Here is a 21,117-nt window from a genome sequence, read left to right as displayed (position 1 = left end):
CCCCGCCGGCGACGCTGGGATCGGGCTCCAGCTTCTGCTCTGGCTCCGGAGCGCCCGCACCCCCGCCCTGCGCCCGGCCACCCGACACGCTGGGGCCGCGCCCGCCGCGGGGACGGCGCGCGCTCGGCGGCTGCGGGCGGACCCGCGAGGTAGGAGGCGGGCCGGCGGGGGACGCGCGCGGCAGCGGGTGCGGTGCGGGACCCCGGGCGGGGGTCGCTGGGGCTGCAGCCGGGAGTGCCCTCCGCAGGGAGGCCTGGGCGGCAGCTCCGCCCCCAGGGCAGCGGTTGCACCGACCGGCGGGTGGTTCTCGGAAACCTGGGGCTTGCGGGGATCGTGGCGGGCTTCGCGGAGCAGGGCTCAGGAGGAGGTTGCGAGGCCGCAGCTGCGGAGCCCACACCGGCGGCAGGATTGTGGGGTTGGGGATTAGCGGCCGCCAGGATCGCGGGAATGGGGGCCGGGGCGCGCCAGCGCCGGTCTTTCTGAGCTGGGCTCTGCGGTGTCGCTCTCTGGGACTGGAGCGGTCAGGACGCAGAAGCCCCGGCCTCCGCCGCTATGCGGATGGCTTATCCCTAAGCCTTGGGAACACTGAAGGCGCGATCTTGGGGAACGGGGGGAGGCAGGGTGTTCCATTAATGCAGTTGGTTGCCTCTCCGAAGCGGCAGGGGGAGGGGGGGTTGATGACGGGCGGGCGTGAGTCTAGGCCCCAGGGGTCGCCGCGCAAAGCACCACCCCATCCCCGACTTCCCCACCCCCACCCCGCCCCCACCACCGCTGCTGCCTCCCGGCGGAGAAATCCCGCCACCGCGTCGAAGGTCCCGAGCCTGCAGGCGGGAGGTTGAGGCATCTCAGGAATTCGCTGGAAGCCTGGCGGACGGGCTCTGGGAGGGAGGGAGAAGCTTTGGTGGGGCTGGAGGGCTGGGTCCGAATCTGGCCCTGTCCGTGTCTCCTAACCCGGTGTGACCTTGGGCAGCCCCTTCTGCCACTACCGTGTGGGGAAGTGACTGGTTCTTAGCCTTTGGGTGGAGGGAGCGCTCCCTGTCAGACCCCTCTGGAGAGCTGGCTTAGGCAGCAGTCTTGGGGGCCAGAACAGCCTTGGCGAACTCTGGACCCTGACCCCTAGGGGGCAGGAGGCAGCAGGGGCATGAGGTGTGCTGGGGGCTGCTGCTGCAAACCTGTCCCACCTGCCAGCCTGAGGATGGGCCTCTCCTGGACCAGGAGTGTACCCCACTCCCCGCAACCTTCTGCTACAAAACCACCTGCCCTTGGGCTCTAAGCTGGCAGGGTGGGTTGGCAGAGGTGAGTCAGGCTTCCCCCCACCCTGAACAGTCCTGGGGAACTTCCCCTCCCATGTTTCTGCCAGGCAGTTGTCTCTTTAAATTGCCAAGCTCTCAACTGTCACAGCTGATCTGTTCGTGGAGCAAAGGGAGCAGAAAGGTGACAGTGGGTGTCCCCTCCCCCTGGCCCTGTCCAGGAGATGAGGCCGACAAGGACAAGCAGTCGGCTCTGCCTGGTCAGCTTTGTGCATGTTGCTCTGAGCATGCTCAACGATCTGTGGTGGTGAGGGACCGGCCCTGCACTGGAAGCAGGGGTCTGGTTGTGCACTTTGATGGGCTACTGTTCCATTTTGTGGTCAGGCTCCACCAGACAGTGGACACACTGGCCTGCACAGCCCCTTTGAGCAACTCTGAATTGAGGTGACACCGGAATGGCTTTCTGGTCACCCTCCCCTGCCCCCAGCATGATGCCCAGCTCCTCACTCCAGTTGGCAAGGTGGCCAGGCTGCTGAACTCATGTGTAGTGAGAGCCCAGAAGCCAGGTTTAAGAGGAAAGAAGAGAAACTGCCTTAGCCGTGCCACCTCCTTCCACCCCTCACCTCCCACAGGAAAAGATAAACAGAGGTGACTTAAGGTGGCCACAGTACCCACAACCCAGCCACTCAGCATCAGTGTCAGAGGAAGCAGCCCATAGCCACCCCACTGTGTTAAAGACGGAGAACTGAGACCAGAGAGAGGCAGGGACATGTCCAAGGTCACACAGCGTATTCAGAGTAGAGGGGTCCTGTCCCCAGCTCTCCAGCAACCCAGTCATCCTGAGAGAGCTGCTGCCTGGGGAATGCTCGGAGGACTCAGCGTCCCCTCAGAGGTATCTGCAGTGGAGGGACAAGGGAGGGGGGCTGTGCTCACCTCTGTAGGGGACTGGACTGTCTCCTGCATGATTTGCAAACATTAGGTAATCTTGAGTCTCATGACTGGAGTTGCCACTCTCTCCCAAGGCTGCTTAAAGGGCCCGTGGCTGCCCGCCCTTCCAGCCACTAGTCTGACCAACCTGCCCTGCCCTGCCCGTCCCATGCCTGCTGTCCCCACACCACCACCCTTGGTTTTATTTACACTGCCTTCCCCATTGTCCAGAGGGGAGTGCCGAGGTCACACCAGAAGAACTGGAACCATTTGTGTCCCCAGCTTTCCTGCACACAGTTTCAGGCATTGGTATAGGGGGTGCACCTAAGCACCTGAGTGTCCCCAGCCAAGAACACAGCCATTGTTCTTGTAGGAAGCTGCCCGTCACTGGGCTGTGCAAGCTGGAGCTGCCTTTGTGCTGGGCAGGGAGTCTGAATCTGGCCTGTGGTAGGAGAGCTGACCAGAGGCCCCATCACTCCACTGCCCCTCAGAATTAGGGGATGTCAGGGGCTGCTCATTCCTATCAGGAGGTGTTTCTCGCATGCAAGAGGCTGGCAAAGGCCCATTCTGTTGGTGAGGTCCATGTGGACTGGGGTCCCAGGCACTGCTGCAGGTAAGACCAGCATTCATTGCTACCATGCAGTGAGATGCAAACCTGCTTGTGCGAGTGGCATTCTCTGAAGCCCCTCTGCCTTTCCACTGGGCCCCATCTCACCCCGCCTTGGCTCCTGCAGGAATGAACACCCCACCCCTGCCATCTGGCAAACTCCATTCATCCTTCATCGCCCTCATCCATGATACCTCTTTGGCAAAGCCTGCCCTGCATCCCTGAATCTCCCCCACGGGGATACCATTATCACTGAACAGAGGGCGGTATGAAGTGGGGTGCACACAGGGACTGACTTTAGACCCCTGGTCATACAGCAGTCTTCCAGACTCCCCCTCACCCCCTGCCTCAGGGCTATTCAGTGGGGCCACCGTAGGAAGCTTCAGCTTGGCAAAGCAGGAAGCAGGCCCCTAAGTTATCAGTGACTCAGAGAACTGTGTATGTGGCTTTCTAATCCAACAGGATTGCAATGCAAACCCAGCAAGCATTTTTTTCTAAGCATCTACTCCGTGCCAGACCTGATCACTAGGGCTTTCACGTGTATTTCCCATTACATCTGCAAAACCACAAACCCATCATGCCCTTGTACAACAGTTCTCAAAGCATAATATTAAAACAGTGTCAGTCCCACAGGCCAGCCAGAATGATGTAGGATACTGCAGCCTATTTGTCCTTTCAGCTTTGCTTTGTTGCCCCAGAGCCCCAGCAGTGTACCCAGACACCCTCAAGGTGGCATTGCCCTGGGAAGGGCTTCAGACTCAAGTGCAGAGTCCAAGCTGACCCAAATAAATCCCCTCGTGCTGTGTGTGACAGCACAGAAAGCCAGCTGTGGGAGCTGCTGACCTCTGTACACAGCTTGGGCTTTATCTGCTGTCTCTTTAGAAGGTAACCCCAGCCTGCGTCATGCCTTATCCTGTTGTGCTTACGAAATTTCTTCATCCAGACTGTGAGCTCCCTGAGGCCAGAGTGGGGCCTGAGGCACTACTTCATCCCTAGTGCCAGGGGCTGATAAAAGTTCTCGTTGCGCCTGGCTGAGACTGAGCTGAATCCAAACGAGCAACAGGCTGCCTTAGAAGGCAGTGGGTTCCTCTAACCGAAGGTGTGCGCAGTGAGGCCAGGTGGAGGATTCTTGAATTTCAATTAGCTGAGGTGCCCCGCAGGACCATTTTAGCTCTAAGACTCCCAGAGCCAGTGATTTATTTTTTATTTTTTAAATAATCCAAGGACTTGGTGGAAAGCTGTCAGGATAGTAATACAGGTTTGTAACAATGCTAAATGTGCCAACGTGTTTTAATAAAGCCAAGTGCCAAAGGGTATTATGGGAACATTTCATTATTCAGCTCAGCCAGATACTGAACCAGGACTGGGTTAGCCAAGTGGCCTGAAGGTTTGGTATAAAGGGAAGCAGGAAGAACATTGAGTGTCTTATGATAATCCTTGACCAGCAGCTGGGGTCTGTCACTCTAATTTAGGAGGCCTTTAGGACAGAGAGCGGGACACTTCTTTACTTTTGACATGTCCCTTCCCCTACCTGAGCCAAAGCTTCCCCGTCTTTGTCATGGGGGACCTAATTCCTACCCAGGCTTCCTTACTGGGGGCTGAGAGTTTGGAAGAGACCCAGAAAACACTTTAGAAGTCATAAGCAGCACTCAGGAGGGTTGAGGGTAGGTGAGGACAAGAGGGGCTGAAGCTGACAGATCCTGGTAAGCTCAGGTGTGTGGAGTGGCCCAGGGCCAGCCTGCCTTTTGGGGGCTTCAGAGTCATGGACGGGGTTCAGCCTTTCTGTGCTTCGAGTTCAGTGACCCTAGGGTTGCTTGGCGGCAGCTGGGCTGGGTTCAAATCCCAGCTGTCAACTTCCTAGTTTTGTGCATGACCTTGGACAAGTCACTAGGCCTCCCTGAGCCTCAGTTTTCCCCTCATTAAAATGGGGTGATGATGATACCGACCTCCTAAGGCAGTTATGAAGATAATTCTGTAAAAGTATGTCAATATCATACAGTTGTATTTTGTTTTCTTCTTTAGGGATATCACAGAAGCCACCAGGGATTTCTGGGATCTCAAAGTGCAAATAGAAGCATCAGCTCCATTCATTTACTCATTCAGCAAATATTTATGGAGCACCTACTATGTGCTGCCAGGTTTTGGGTTTGGTGCTGGGGTTACTACCAGAGTAAAAGAGACCAAAAGCCATGCTCTCCAGGAGCTTTTATTCTAGTGGCAAGAGACCTACAATAAATAAGCAAACAAAATAATTTTGGAATGCTAACTGCTAAAATCAACCCATCTGCTCCAGCTGGTGTTAAATGTGATTTGCAATGGAAAAACTCTTCCAAAGAGACCAGAGAGGAGAGCCTTGGTTTGGGCTTTGCCAAAACTAGATTCTCGTCTTGGCCCTGCTGGCTTCTAACTTGCTTTGCAACATAGGGCAAGTTCCTTCCTGTCTCTGATCCTCAGTTCCTGTCTGTGAAATAAGAGAGCAAGATGAGCCCTTCCAGCTCAGATGCCACTGCCTGGTGGCTCTGCAGGTACAGCTTGGGGTCCATGCCTTTCCTGACCCCCTAGCACATGTACCTTTCTGTTTTAAATGTGATCACCTGCCACAGAGAAAGGTGCAAGGACAAACATGCACAAACAGCTTAAAGAAACATAAGAACATTCGTATGACCACTGCCTGGGTCAGGAGAGTGAGCCGTGCCCAGAGCCCCCATGTGCCCCTCCCTAGCCTACTCCTCAGAGACTTTGTGCTAATAACATCCCACTTGCCCTTCCTGTCCTACCACCTATGGAACAACTTTTTACAATATAATTTTGTTTTTATTATTTTTGAGCTGAATATAAATAGGCTATGGATATTTGTTCAGGTGTGGCTCCTTTTGCTAAAAGTAGCATCTGTGAGATTCATGTATGCTATGAGGTGCTGTTCATTCTTTTATTCTTTATTTTTATTTTTATTTATTTATTTATTTTTTTGAGCTAGCGTCTCATTCTGTTGCCCTGGCTTGAGTGCAGTGGCGCAATCTCAGCTCAGAGCAACCTCCACTTCCCGGGTCCAGGCAATTCTCCTGCCTCAGCCTCCCCCCGGTAGCTGGGATTACAGGTGACCACCACCACACTTGGCTAATTTTTTGTATTTTTGGTAGAGATGGGGTTTCACCATGTTGGCCAGGCTAGTCTCAAACTCCTGACCTCAAGTGATCCGCCTGCCTTGGCCTCCCAAAGTGCTGGGATTACAGGCATGAGCCACTGCACCTGGCTGTCCTTTTAAATAAATAGCATTTAATTGTATCGATAGGCCACAGCTTATCTATGCAGTCTACCATGATGGACCACAAGTTGTTTTCAGTTTGGGGCTGTTGCTCTTGAACCTGTCCCAGAACACATAGCATGAGCTTTCTCTGGGGCACATACTGGCTGTAAAGCAAGCACACAGCCTCACCCCGACCCCACACCGGGCATTGTCAGTCTTCGTCATTTTCACTCACCTGCTGGGTGGGTAATAGTTTCGTGCTGTGGTTTGCACTGGTATTTCCCCAGTGAGGTTGGGGATCTTTTGTTTGTCCACTGGCCATTTGGATCTCATCATTGGTGTGGAATGCCTGTTCACGCCTTTCACCCATCTTGAGCTGTCTTTTTACTTCTTTATGATTTGGAACGTTCTTTGGGTGCTCCAGATTCTAATCCTTCGTCAGTTACACACGTTGTAGATCTCTTTTCCCTCCCTCCAGCCCGCCTTTTTCACTCTTCGGGGTCTTGAGATAAACTTCTCAATTTCAGAGTTCTTAATTCAAGTAGTCAACTTTCTCACTTTATTAGTAACATTTTGCGTGTTTTGAGAAACTCATTCCTGCCCTGTAGTCATGAAGATTCTCCTGATTCACCTTTCACATTTGGTCTTTAATCCACCCAGAATAGATTTTCATCTCAGATCTCTCACGGCCACATGCACCTGTGTGCACATGCACAGCTTCATGTGCACGTACACACCCATTGCCAGGTGGCCCGGCACCATTTGGCGAGAAGCGTGTTCTTTTCCCTACCTGCACTGCCCCCAGCACGTACCGTACCTCTCCCTGCAAGGCAGGCAGGGGCCCAGCTGCAGGCTGTGGGCTGGGAGGGTGGTCAGGGACCGCCCGAGGGCAGGCGAGGCAGACAGCCCTCCCCACCCCCATCGGGACCAGCTGCTGCTCCTGCCAAACAGGTCTGTGAGGCTGCGGTCACGTGTTTGATTGGTGCTGACTCGGGAGCTGGCGGATTAAGCAGGGGCTCAGGGTTTGTGACCCGCACTGGCCGCTGCACTGGCTGGGGGAAGGCTGAGGGAGCTGATCTGCGTGGGCAGCACAGGAGGCCCGAGAGGCCGGCCAGGCTGCGGCTGTTTGTGGCAAGAGGCCCCCACCCACAGCACTGGACCAAGGTAAGGGAAGGGCAGGATGGGCCGGCCCTGCTCTTCTTATCTGTAACTGGAAAATAAAATGTCCCCTTCCAAGCTCCTTCTCTCTTGGTCTGTTAGGGCAGCTGAGAGCTAGGAGATGCCACAGGAAGCCCCTGCTGGGTCTCGGTCCCCTGTGGGTGCACACGTGAGCTCACACATGCACACAGGCACCCTGCCCACTCAGCTCCTCGTCCTCTTCAGTGCCTAGGGTGTGCCCCTGGGTGGGAGGGAAACTGCCAGCCGTTAGCCTGCCCCCCAGACCCTGGGGCCTTTCCCCGGGCAGTACCCCATGCCTGGCCTGGCAGGATGCAGCCAGCTGAGGATGGAGCTCCCACTCTCGGGTTCACCAGGGAGGGAGAGGGGAAGGGAAGGAGTGTGTGCTGAGCACCTCTGTGTGTCAGATACCTTATCTTGGGCCATTCTCCTGCCTTCCAAGGTGGGAAAGATTCACTCATTTCATAGATGAGGAAACTGAGGCTCACAGAGGGGCTGAGGATGGCCACCCACGTCTCAGTGGTCTGCCTGCGTGACCCTGGAAAGCTGCAGGCTCTGCTCCCGGCCCCTGGGGCACTCCCAGTTGTCTGACGAGGCACATTCCCTCTGGCACAGGGCTAGCGCTGCCTGGGGCTCCGGGGAACTGTAGGCCTCTGGGGGAAAAGTCAGGCCAAAGAGCAGGAGCCAGAGCCTCAGGTCCCAGCCCAGCCTGTGTGGCTGCCCTCCCTGTAGCCTCGGCTGGTGGGTGTGACTTGGGCTCAGGGGTCTAGCCCGTGGCGACCTTGCTTCATTTCCTCATTTGTACCATGGAAGGTGTCAGTAATAGCATCTCCCTCATCAGGTTGCTCAGGCTAAAATGAGATGGTAAAGAAGGGCCAGCAGGCAGCCCATGGGCATTCAGTCAACCCTAGCTTTTGTTTTTACAGAGAAAATCAGTATCTGGAGGTCCCTTCATCTTCGGAAATTCTGAGCTCCTGTCTCTTTCTTTTCTGCCTGGGCCATTTATGCATGGGTATACATCTATGAATTTAATGTTTGCTTAGGAAATACGTGCCCATGGTGAAAATATTAAACATTATAAAAGAATATGCAGTGAAGATTGCCTATGTGCCCCTCCCCCTCCCTAGAACAAACATGGAAAGCATTTTTCAGGTATCTGGTCAGAAACATATATATGTTTATCACCCTCTACCGCAGAGATATTTGGGCATTTTGGTCCTCCCCTATCCAGTGACCACGCCTCGATCCTGTCCTTTAAATCTGCCCACTCTGGGCTGGGGAACCCAGGCGCTGCCTCCCTCCAGAAGTCACACATATTTGTGGGCGCTGGCACCAGATTTTCCTCGTCAGCAGGACTTAAGGAAGGCTGCAGCCTGGCACAGGGCAAATGGGGGGGATTGTTAAGCAGTAAAGAACGGTCCCTCTGTGCCCAGTGAAGGCCCAAGTTGGAAACCAGCTCTCCCACCCCCACACTCCAGCAGATCTGGCTCTAGCGAAAGGGCGGGGCCTGGGGACCTGGCTCGGGGCCAGACAGGCTGCCAGCTAGCCATTGGGTGACCTTGAGCCAGCCCTGGCCTCTGGGCTCCTGACTCAGTGTGGGAGCCTAGGGTGTGTGGTAGCCTAGGGTGTGTGGTAGCCTCAGGGAGAGGGCCGAGGGTATGCCCCTTTGAAGACCCAAGCAAGCCATACCTCACCCAGCCCACCTGGGCTAAAGCCTGTGATGTAGGGATGGGGTGTTGATTGCCTTAAAACTTTAACTACTTAAAAATGTAATCGCTTTAAAATTGTTAATGGTGCACTGGGAGGCAGCTAGAGGCAGTGCTAAGTCTGGCTAACATGTTCTCTCTTGGTCTTGTGACTTCTGGACCTGTAAGCGACTTACCTTTGTCTCTGTAAATCTCCTAGGGGACTGAGGGGTGGAGCTCTATCTTTCCCCAGGAAGGCAGCAGGTGGTTCTGTGTGGCTACAGGTCTTGCATGCATGGCCCTTAGGCCTCCCAGGCCCCTGAAAGGAGGAGCAGCATTCACTGTTGGCCTCAGGAGGGTGGCGGGTACCCAGAGTTACTGTCAGCCCGCGGGGCAGAACTCCAGGCACTCCCAAGTGTACAGATGTTAGGTTGTGCACTGCAGTTGGCAGAGGAACAATGGCACTCTTGCTAAGCCACGGGCCTGTGGGGCTGTATCCACCAGAAGAGGGCGCCCTTTACAAATTTACATGAGGGCCCTACACGTGGATGGTGAAACTAGAGTATGCTCACTAGCAAAGGAGAGGTGCCTGGGCATGGCGTCTCCTCCCCATCTTCCCGTGGTCCTCCTGTGCCCAGTTGTCTAGAATATCCCTCCAGGGACTCTGCTGGTAACCCCAGGGGAAAGGACACTCCAAACACCTTCCCCGATCCATGGGAATGGCTTGAGTTAGACCCAGCCTAGTGAATTTCAGAGAGAACTGGACCATTTGCTTGGCCTTGGGGGCTGCAGGATTAGAGAAGGCCTGGGTCCACATCTCAGTTTCAGCTTTTTCTGGCTCTCTGTACCTTGAGTCAGGGCAGCTCTGTGCAGACCATCTGTTTTACCATCTTACTTTCCCCCAGAACCCAGTATGAAAGGCCTTTACTCTGGCCTGACCCCTGGAAGGCGGGTGCTTTATTTGTAAAGGCATGTGGATTTGGGGACAGGGACACACATAAGCTGGGCATAATTCATTTCATCCACTAATATTTCTCCAGCAGCTAGTTGTACCAGGCACCATGCTGTGGCTGGTCATGACTGGGGTATGTCGGACACCCTTATTCTTATTGTCACGGAGCTCTCCAGAGAGGGAGTGGGAAAGGGAAATGCTCCTCTGAACAGTGTCACCCAGGTGCTGGGAGGAATTGCCCAGTGGGGCCTGTGAAGTCAGCCCAGGTGTCCCTGAAGGAGCTGAGCCATGAAGGTAGAATCGTGGCTGAGTGGGCTCCAGGGGTTGGCTTGGCACCTCCTCTGGGCACCCTGCCCAAGGCTGGGACGTCACTTCATCCTGGCCACTCTGTCTCAGGGCTGGGAAGGCCAGGCTGCAGTTCCCTAGCAGGGTGACAGGTGGTGGGTGGGCTGGACCTACCGGGACCAATCCAGTGAGAGGTGGGGTGGGGACCACTTTGGTCAGGTCAGGAGGGAGCCATGCTTCCCCCTGCTCCTCACCCACCGCCAATTGGCACCCAGATTGCAGTTGCCACCATGCCACCTTTCATTCCCTTTGAGGCACTCCACCAGCTGGGCCCTGAGCTGTCTTTTTAATCTGATCTAAATTTGCCACCATGCCCAACCTGGGGAAGGTTGGGTGAAACCCCCCTTTGCAGAGGATGGGGCTTAGGTGGGGGAGCACCCGGGTTCAGATCTGGGTTATGAGCTGGGGCTGGCGGAATGCTGGCCATAAAGTCCCTGTCTCATAGGAGGGGCGGGTGCAAGTGAGTTACAGTGAGGAAGCCCCCCAGGAACCCCCAGCGAGCCTTAGCTCTCCTCGCCTTCCATCCCACACACAAGCACTCCGAGAGGGCAGACAGCTGCACCTTGCTGAAGGTTGGTTACCACGGCCAGCACCTCCATCTGCAGCCTCAGGACAAGGGTGCCTGGGCCAGCACCTTGCCACCATCTCTTGCAAGCTGGGAACGTTTGGACTAGTGATTTCTCAAAAAGCCTCAGTTTCCTCCAGTGCCTAGCACATGGCAAGCACACAGCAGACAGGGGCTGACGCTGTTTTGTTCAGGTCCCTTGAAGTGACCAACGACAGCCCTGCCACAGGCAGGCAGCTCCTTCCTGTCAGTACTAGGGGCTGCAGGCTGTGGTGCTGAGCAGGGACATGCAGCCTCAGCCACCAGGACTAGAAAGGGGACCCCCAGCCAGTTCTGCCTATAGGACCCCGAGCATGGTCCTCTCTCTCTTTCTAGAACAGGGCTTAGACTTCAACGCCCATAGGGGCCAGGCAAATGCTATGATTGTTGGCATTGGTTGTGGCTAAGAATATCTTTTTCCTTAATGGCGATGTTTCTCAAAGTGTGGTCCAGGGAGTTCAAACCATTTAAATAACAACAACGACAAGCCGCTGTTTGCCTTCTCACCATCATTCTTGTACAAGTGTGCTGTGGAATTTTCTAGAGTCTGTCTGACATGTTGGCGGATAGACTGAGGCTTTTGCTATAAAGATGTCTCAAGGTTGGTGATATCTTCATTTTAATTTTTTAATATGGTAAATGGTGATAGATATCACATCCATAAACAATTTGGGGATTCTCAGTAGAGAGTGTGCAGGGAGCCTAACACCAAAAAGCTTGAGAACCATTGGCTTTTTTTTTTTTTTTTTTTTTGAGACACCTGTCGCCAGGCTGGAGTGCAGTGGTGGGATCTCTGCTCACTGCAACCTCCACCTCCCAGTTCAAGCAATTCTCCTGCCTCAGCCTCCCAAGTAGCTGGGACTACTGGTGCACAACACCATGCCTGGCTAATTTTTGTATTTTTTTAATTAGAGATGGGGGTTTCACCATGTTGGCCAGGATGATTTCGATCTGTTGACCTCGTGATCTGCCCACCTTGGACTACCAAAGTGCTGGGATTACAGGCATGAGCCACCGCGCCCGGCTGAGAACCACTGGCCTGTATTTTTTTAAGCGTGTTAACAAATAAGCGGTAAAATGCTAAAGGACAACTTGGGTTCCAATACGGGGGGGCAAGAGAGAATGGGGGGGATTGTGGCAGAACAGTGCTTAACCCGCGAACAGGGCACCAAGGTGACTCAGTACCAGTCCCAGGTGGCCAGGCAGGAACCCATGTGGGCCCCATGTGGCAGCACATCCAGCTTTCACGAGAAGCCCCAAATCCATCTCAGGCACACGGAACCCATCTAGGGCCCAGAGCTGGGGACCTCTAGTTGCAGCCTGTGACCTGGGGCCTCAGTGGCCCCATCTGTGGAACAGGCAGCAGTGGTCCCTCCGTGGGCTGCCAGGAGGCAAGTGCTCAAGGTACAGATGGGGAAGAGGATACAGGCTGGTCCCACCCGGCTCCTAACCCTATGGCAGGCTCGAGGCTGGCCAAGCTGCTGCAGAGGGGACAGGCAGTGGGAGGCAGGTCCGCTGCAGCTGGCTTTTCTGTGTCTTTGTCAGGCTCATGTTAGCATGTATATATGAGAGCGATTTCACAGCTAATTCAGTAGTCATAGTTCACAATTCTTTATGATAAAGAGTAATTGAATGGTAATTTTTAATTCTAGCTTTGTGTGTATTTCCAACATGTTTATTTACATGGTTTACAATTCAAAAGGTGCCTAAGGGTATATGGTGAAAAGGTCCCTCTGTTGTTTCTGCTTGGGGAGTGAAAAGGCATGGGGGAATTGTGACAAAAACAGCACTAGTCCCCCAGCCGCCAGTTCTCCTCCCTGGAGACCCCTCGTGTTGTTAGTTTTTTGTGTCCGATTCCAGACAGTTTCACATACACATAAGCAAATGCATAGAAATCTACGTTATTCCCCCCGTTTTTAAACACAGATGTGGCAGTACCATACACGCCATCTGACACCTTGTGTAGCTAACTTTATCAGTGACTCAGTGCTGTGAGGTAGATATTATTGCCCTCTTCTACAGGGAAGGAATTTGAAGTTCAGAGTTTCTGTGATTTGGCCAAAGCAACACAGCCAGGAAGTGGCAGAATCGGGATTCAAACTGAGGTCTGGCTGGTTCCTGCTCCCTCTAAGCACGACCTCACCAAGCCTCACCCCTCCGCTGCCCTTGGAGTGGCTGCTGTGCGGCCTTGTTGATCCATCAGATGAGGCAAGCTTCCATCCTGCATTGATCTCTCAGGTCACTTGGGTTGCAGTTGACAGAAACTTACCCGAATGAACACCGCTTAGAGGAAGGGAGGATTGATTGGCTCCTCTCAGCAAAGTGCAGACGGGAGGAGTATAATGGGGCGCCAGGAATTTGACCACCCACCAGGACTTGGTCTCTCTGTCCCCATCTCTTGTCTCTGTTTTTCCAGACGTGTTCTCATCATTCTCCCAAAGCAGCTTTGTCCATGAGGCCAGAAAGAACCACAGCCCAGGGAGCTCCCTGGTATTCATGGACCCAGCTTTCCCTCTGGAGCCAGACCGCCCGGGTTCCCTGTTCTGCTTTGCCTCTGACCAGCTGTGGGGCCTTGGGCAAGAGAATTAACCTCTCTGCACCTCCACTGCCTCATCTGTTAAATGAGGATCTTAGCATCTACCTCGCAGGGCTGTGGTGAGGATGACTTGAGATAATGCATGGTAAACACCCAGACATTTTAGCTCTTAGGATTCTTAGTCATAGTTGGACACACTGCAGGGACAGTCCTTGGTGGATGGTACAAGGAAGCCATAAATTCCACAGGGAGGGACGAGTGTGACCTGCAGAACTTAGCCACGTGGGCTCAGCCCTCCCTGGGGCACAGCTCCTAGAACAGGGTTCCAGGCCCTTGCAGGTGGTGCCCCTGAGCTCTGCCCGCTATGTCTACTCTCTGTGCCCCAGTTAGAGCCCGGACTGCCCCCAGTTCTCTGGCCGGGATGGAAGAGGCAGGCTTGTGGACAGCAGGCCCAGCAGACATCCTGGTCCTGCCGTGTGACCTCACACAGCTACTCCGCTTCCCAGGGCCTCCCCATCTTCAGCTTCCTTCCCGGCTCCGTGTGAGGGTTGGTAATGACACCCTTGACTTTCTGGCCAAGGCTGGGCACACGGCAGCCCCTCACAGCCTGGAAGTTCCTTTCCTTGCTCCTCTGTGGCCCTGGCATCTTGCACGGGGGCCAAAGCACAAGAGGAGCCAAGGTGTGTTGAGTAAATGCCCTTTTCAGCCAGAGGCTGCATCCCGTGCTGGGGACTCTGTTGCTGTAAAATCTCAGCTCCCTCATAACCTGGTGTGCTATTTGGGATCTTGGGTGAGTGGTTTGGTCTTTCTGGACCTCTTGTCTTCGGTGAGATGTGAACAGTGCCCTCTCCGTGGTTGAGAGGCTTGCACATACTCTATGTAAGCGCAGGGGAGCACCCGGCACAGAATTGGCGCTCCGGAAATGGCAGCGGCTTCTACTGCTAGTTCAGCTGACCGTCTCTGTCCATGGGGTACAGGTGGTCACTAACAGAAGCCAAAGGCAGAGACTAGGGCCCCTCAGTTGCAAGCCGGCTGCTAAAGCAAGAGGGGGTTTACTAGAAGGCAAACCCTTGTTGTCTCGGATGGGAAGCAGGCCTGGAACGGGGTCCCTCCTGAGAGCAGGAGGCAGGATTGGCTAGGACAGCTTTGGCTGTCACACTGCTCACAGTGCCCCTCCCAGGAAGGAGCGTCCCTGCGGCCCTACTTGGGTTCCTGCAGGCAGGGCTGGACTGAGAGGCTCACCAGGTCCAAATGCCTGAGGACCCGATGAGGCCTGGTAAAGGAGAGAACAGTAGGGCTCTTAGGAAGAGGGAAGTGCCTTGAGGAAGGGAGGCGCACAGCCAGGGTTCCCTCCCAGCCCCTCCCTCCTGACCTTCCTTCCTGTGCACCGCAGGGCATTGAATGGGAATTACCCTTAACCAGGCTAGTCATTACTAAAGATGTAGCTGGCATGTTGAACAAATTGTGTGTTTGTAATTACAAGTTGTGTTCCTAACACTCCAGGGGGTTCCAAACCTTGATATCTTGGCTATTAACACATAAGTTACAGTCATTTATGGAAATTGCTAGAGAAACGATTGTCTGTGGATTGTGCTGCATGAGGGATGCTCATTGTGGTCAACTCCAGGAGCCTGGACTGGTCTGTCTGGCTCTCAAGGGTGAACACTTTTGGTTCGTGGGGTCAGGTTCTCGCACGAACCTTGGCTCAGGGGCTCCTAGTCTTTGTCACCAGTGCATGAGCACACAGGTTGGATTCCCAGCTCTGCCACCACCAACTGAGTGGCCTGGAGGCCAGTCGTTTAACCACTCTGTGCCTCCGTTTCCTATGGACTGAGGGGGCCCACTTGAAGGTGTGGTGGGGGCGTTACAGGAGAAAACACAGGTGCAGCCCCTTACCCCTGCCCTGTGCAGAAGGTGCTCCTGGGCCCAAGCGCCTTTCCTTCTCTCTGCACAGCTCAGTAGGCACACAGTGGGGCAGCAGCCAAGTCTATACCCAGGAAGAATGGAACAGGATGTGGAGGCCCCCCCTGCATGCCCCTGGCAGCAGGCAGCCCTCCCCCGCCGCAGGTAGCTGGGAAATAATTTCTCACTTGAGTATGCTGTTTCTTGTTGCACGGAATGGATTCTTAGATCCTTGCTACCCACCAAGCAGGGTTTCAGGAAGTGTGAGATCCAGGCCATGAGACGATTCCAGGTGAGGCACAGGCTCAGCTCTTGGTGACACGGAGCACACCCCCTGGAACCTGGGAGAGAGTTCTTCTCCTTCCAGTGCTCTTTCCACCCTTCTGATGACATCAGATAGGAGGGCAGGTGTGCTGACAGAACAGGAGGGCTCTTTAACGTCCCATTATCACCCACAAAGGCTGAATGCAATATATTGATTATATAGGGAGTAATACGGTCCCATTGTTCAACAGTTAAACATACAGAAGGGTACACAGTGAGCCATGAGTCATGCCCTTCCACGTTCCGTTCCCCGTCTCCAGAGACAACCACTGTCCAGGGACATCTTGGAGTGTGTGTGCACATGTCCATCCCGTTTGTAACTCAAATCCAGCACTCTTCAGCTTACATAGTGTAGTGCTGTGACTTAGTCCCTATTCGAATATAAAAAGCATACTTCTGTTTTTATTGGTGGCTTCCTGTCATGTGGATTCTCTGTACTTGCTAATCTCTGTTCTAAACAAGACCCAGCAGGCCTCAGGGATGGGGCTGATAACAGCATCAGAGCAGGAGTTTATAAGAGCGTTTTGTTTTTGTCGATTAATTTTCATGGGAAGATTCAATTTATGCTCAGTGAGGCTGGCTTTTCTCTTACGGAACAGATACACAGTTTCTTTGCTAGAATGAAGAGTGTTAAGTAATTGGTATACAGGTGCTATGTGGTTGTTGGGAAAACTAAACCCAGGTTACTCACACTCCTCCTTACACCTTCACAGGATGAAGCTCCTACTGGGTCGCTCGCCTCATGCCTTATAGCGCACCTGTCCCCACACTTCATGCCCCATGTAGATGCAGAACTACAGGAATATTTTCCCAAGTTCACCAAGCCTTTGCCCTTGCCATTTCCTGTACCGGAAATGCCCTTCTCCTGCTGGGCCACCCAGTGATTTCCCATTCATGCCACAAATCCCAAGACAGGCATCACCTCCTCCAGGAAGCCTTCCCTGAATGACGACTCCACTAGCTAGCAGTCATTCCTGCCTCTCTACCAGGTTGCTCCTATTATTGCATTTAGTGGCTTTAGTGGCTTGCTGCAGTGCAAAGCTTCTGAAACTACAGCAGGTATTTCAATCATTGGAGGGTGAGAATTTGCATTTCAAATGATTCCCAGCTGAGGCTGCTGTTCCTGGGACCCCCCCCCCCACTTTGAGGACCACTGTTGGAGTATGAGGAACACAGGCTGAGTGTCAGCTACTTGGGCTCTAATCCTGGCTTCATCACATATGGGCTGTGTGTCTTAGGGCAAATTATTTACCTTCTCTAGGCTTCAAGGCCTCTGTGATAAACCACAAAACAATCCCCACCTTGTAGAATTGCTGTCAGGAACTGGTGCAGGCTGATGCCAATTGTGAGTTACCGCCACTTCCCTTACCCAGCTGAGTTTCCTGAGGTCAGGGCCCACATCTGCCGCCTGTGAGATGCTTAGTGCCTAACACCTGCCGGGTGGGGAGGTATGCAGGGAAGCTGTCAAGCACATTCAAGAATGCACACATTCTCAATGACAGATTTCTTCAGACTGTGAATCACACATCACACACGTCCTGCCTCCATTAATTCTGAATCAGTGGAGTTAGGTCAGGTCTTCCTTCCACTGGGACAAAAGAAGGGGTTGTTTAAATCAATAACATAAAGACGACTGCAACGGGGGATGTTTAACTCAGGAGACGCTGTTGATTTAGGAGCACTTAATGGCATCCATTTACAGAACAGGTGACCCCAGCACTTATAAATGAACGTATCTATTCATTATAGCAGAGGCCCTGCACTCCCTTGGTAGCTATTCTTTGGTGTGAACTCACTACGTGAAAGGGAGCCTTTGGTATGAACTCACTGCATAAAAGGCAGCAGGCTGCTTCCCCAACAGCTACCAGGAATGCAGCCCCAGCCCTGCCACAGCGTCTTAGCTAGTGACGTCCAGGTGGGATGTTCTGAAGGAGAGCAAGCCCTTGCAGCTTTCTATCTGTATTTTTCTAGATTCCCTCAGTTTCTCCACCCATTTTCATATGCAGATGAGCCCCAGTTTTGGCAAAGCTACCAGGAAAGAAACCAAGAATATCAAGACTGGCCATTCATTTTGCCAAAGCAATGGCTCTAACCCCAACCTTGAGACGGGATCTCACACTGTTGCCCAGGCTGGAGTGCAGTGGTGCAATCGTGGCTTAATGCAGCCTTGAACTGCTGGGCTCAGGTGATCCTCCCACCTCAACCTCCCTAGTAGCTGGGATCACAGGCATGCGCCACCATGCCCGGCTAATTTTGTATATTTTTAGTTGAGACGAGGTCTCACCATGTACCCAGGCTGGTCTCTTAACTCCTGGGCTCAAGCAATCTACCTGCCTCAGCCTCCCAAAGTGCTGGGATTATAGGCATGAGCTGCCGCGCCCAGCCTGATGTCTCCTTTTAAAATAACATCTTTAGCTGATGGGTTCCTTTAAATACTGGGCTCCCCTAGCACACTAGAGATGAGAATCAGTGATTTTGAAAACTCATTTTCCAGCCCTTCCAGAATCTCTCTATGGTATGAAGAGGGGTGGGCATTGCTGAGACTGAGACAAGGAACAGCAGGGGGAGGGGGAAGGAGACCTGCCTTAGCCCTGTGGGTGGTCCCTGAGAGAGTGAATCTGATCAACACAATTCACCTGTCTAGCAGACATTTACCGAGCACCTGCTATAGACCAACCACCATATGGAGATAGGGGATCCAGTGGCAAATGAACGAAGTCGCAGAGCTACCATTCTGGTGGAGCTGACAGTGAGTACGCAAGTGACTAAATCAGGTAAAGATGGACTGTGAGATGGGCTTTAAAGGGAATCGATGAGACAGAGAATGTGGATGAGCGTTCGGGAAGGGCCCGAGGAAGAAGTGACAGAACATATGTGTATTGTCTTAGAGCTCTTCGTGTATGAGGTCTGTCTCTCTCAGACTCTAGGCCTGAGGGCGGGGCTTGGAAGTTGCAGAACCCAATTCCGCCCTGGCTCCCAGGCTCCCAGGGGGCTCTGCAAGGGGTCCTGCGAGTGTTGGCTCCACCTGAGGATATGCTTCCTTGAGTGAGGAATGGTGAAGTGCAGGCAGCCAGGGAAGAGCGGGGCGGGGGTGGGGGGGTGGGGGGGGAAGGCAAGGACCGCTCCCTTGCTGTGACTCTGCCTGGACTTGTGGGGTATGCTCAGCAGGGCTGGCAGAGTCCCTCCTGGAGCTGTCACTGCTGCCCGACTCCTGCTTTTCCCTAGCGGCACTCCCTTCCAGAGGGCCAGGGGCAGACCCCATGCGGAGAGGACAGGAAAGGGAGTGGGTGTCTGGGAATGGGGTTTAAGGAGAAGGCTGGGTGTAGGCAGAGCACCGCTGAGGCCCAGCACAGGATGGCTCTCTGAATTCTTTGCAGCACCCTCAGAGACATGGATTATTACTCAGTTCCATTTCACAGAAGAGGAAACTGAGGCTCAGAGCAGTGATGCCCAAGCCAAGAAGGGAGCTGAGCCAGGAGTCTGCCTCTGCAGCCCTTGGGGGTCAGATGCCAAGATTGCTTTGGTTACTCATACATCAGCCAAGGCAGAGACTTTCTCCTCGCATAGGTCTTCTTCCTGGGCCTTGAAGTTCAAATGGAATAGTGTTGTAAGAATGAACCTGCGACTCAGAGAGCCCAGGGTTCTCATCCCTCACTAGCTGTTTGCCCTTAAACAAATTCCTTAGCCTTTTTGAGCCTTGATTGCTTTTACTCTTTGGGAAGATAGAATAGTCCCTAGCATAGAGGGCCATTGTGAAGCTTAAATGAGACAACGTGTCCTGCATTTAGCACAGAACCTGCATCCAATAAGCACCTTGGATATAGGGGAAGAGGGACTGGTGAAACTTCATGCACACAGGCACTAGCTGTGTGGCCTTACATAAGTTACTCAACCTCTCTGAGTCTCCATGTGTCTATAAAATGAAAGGTTGTTGAGGATGAAATGTGGGCACTTCTGCCAAGTGCCTGGCCCAGATTGTGTGCCCTGTGAGAGGAGGCTGCAGGAAGAAGTGAGAAGAGGCAGAGAGTGGGGAAAGGAGGCTCAGAAAGACCAAACCACTTGCCTGAGATTCAAGATCATGCTCCAGTATGTGGAGCCTCCATAAGCCATGAGCGTCCCCACTATGGGACGCAGCCTCCTGCTGGGAAGGACACTTAATCCCTACTCACTTCTTGGCTCCTCTCAAATCTTAGCCCCCGTGCAAGGCGCCAGGGCCACAGTGAAGCAAGGAGAGGAACTTGCAGGCTCTGAAGGGTTGCTGTGCGCCTGGCCCTGGCTAGGCAGTCACGGATGTCTTTGCCAAGCCTCACACTGAGCCTGCAAGAAAGGTGGCACCATCCCCGCTTGGAGGCTGAAAATGCTCAGGGTCTGGGAAGTTAGTGTAACTGTGTGAGGTCACATGGCGGAGCCGGGATGTCTGCTGCCCACAGGCCTGCCTCCTCCATCTGGGGCACAGAGAGTGGACACAGGGGGGCAGAGCTCAGGAGTGACGCCATAGGAGCTGGGCTTTGGAGGTTGAAATGGACAACTCAGGAAGTGGGAACAGGATAAGCAAAGGCACTGGGACCGGGAAGTGCAGGGCGCATTCTGGGAGTGGCTGCATTGTAGGGATCATAGCTGGGAATGCGGCTGGAAAGACAGGTAGGAGCTGGATTACAATACAGGTGGTGCCTGAGCAGTTCAGTGTCACGTAGGAAACCCGGGTCAGACGCCAAGGTCAGGGTGGACAACCCAGCGCCACCTCCGGCAATCCCTAGTTCATTCTGTTTACTTTGTTTCGTAAGATATGGCACATCCCAAATTCACAAGTGGTTTCTTTGGAAAATGGTTGGAATTTTTAAAGATAATTTGGCAGTTGATAAGAACAGCTTTATTTATCTGGAAACATTTCTGTTCTGGGGGATGGACTGGCTTGCTGAGGCGTCAGTGCTATGTTTCATGCAGCTGTCTCTGGCTTTTTACTGCATCTAACAGCCACAGGAACATTCCATATTTGGGTGAGAATGGTGGTCTTAAAACTCACCTGCCCAGGCTGGGTGCTGTGGTGTTCAAGTTCTCAACAGTATGGTACAGTAGGTGGCCAGTGTGGCATGAAGCCTTGGGTCAGTGTCAGTGTTTAGTTCCTGGCCACATGACCTGGGACACATCCCTCCACCTCTCTGAATCTCAGTTTCCCTGTCTGTAAAATGAGGATTTGGGGCTGAGTGGCGGCCACAGAGCTCCTTTGCAGACCCAGCATTCTGGCTGTAATAGGGGAATGCTCATTTCGTAAGATGAATGGTAACATGCTAGCAGTTAACAGACACTGAGTGGAAGCTCAAAATGTGCTGCAGCACAACTCACTGATTTGTTTTGGTTGTCGGTAGACACAACCTGCTCGAAAGATGAGGAACCTGGCTCAAGAGGTGGCTTAAGTGCCATTAAGCATTTGGGGTCTTTGTGGACTAGCTCTGGTAGGCTTCAGAGCCTCCTAGAAGACATCAGAGGACCTTCAGTCCCTTGATTTCTTCATTTCACTGGCGCTTTGTGTATATGTGTTTGTGTGTATGTGTGACAGGATCT

The 21,117-nt window shown here is 53.5% G+C and overlaps 1 protein-coding gene across 15 annotated transcripts in view; it reads left to right on the top strand.

The window, feature by feature from the left end:
- IQSEC1 (IQ motif and Sec7 domain ArfGEF 1) overlaps positions 1–21,117 on the top strand; it is a 383,968-nt gene that overhangs the window by 287,056 nt on the left and 75,795 nt on the right. Inside the window, exon 1 of one of the 15 annotated variants that reach the window (XM_074404081.1) lies at positions 64–149. The exons of 12 other annotated variants lie outside the window; for them this stretch is intronic. The gene's annotated coding sequence lies outside the window, so the exon portion shown is untranslated. Of the gene's footprint in view, positions 1–63; positions 150–850; positions 7,196–21,117 lie in introns of those variants that run through there. 2 more of the 15 variants (XM_074404085.1, XM_074404083.1) reach the window with 2 other exon arrangements.

Source organism: Saimiri boliviensis, chromosome 8 (genome assembly GCF_048565385.1).
Source record: "Saimiri boliviensis isolate mSaiBol1 chromosome 8, mSaiBol1.pri, whole genome shotgun sequence".
In the NCBI taxonomy this organism is placed as follows: Eukaryota; Metazoa; Chordata; class Mammalia; order Primates; family Cebidae; genus Saimiri; species Saimiri boliviensis.
This window is presented reverse-complemented; position numbering and strand designations above follow the sequence as displayed.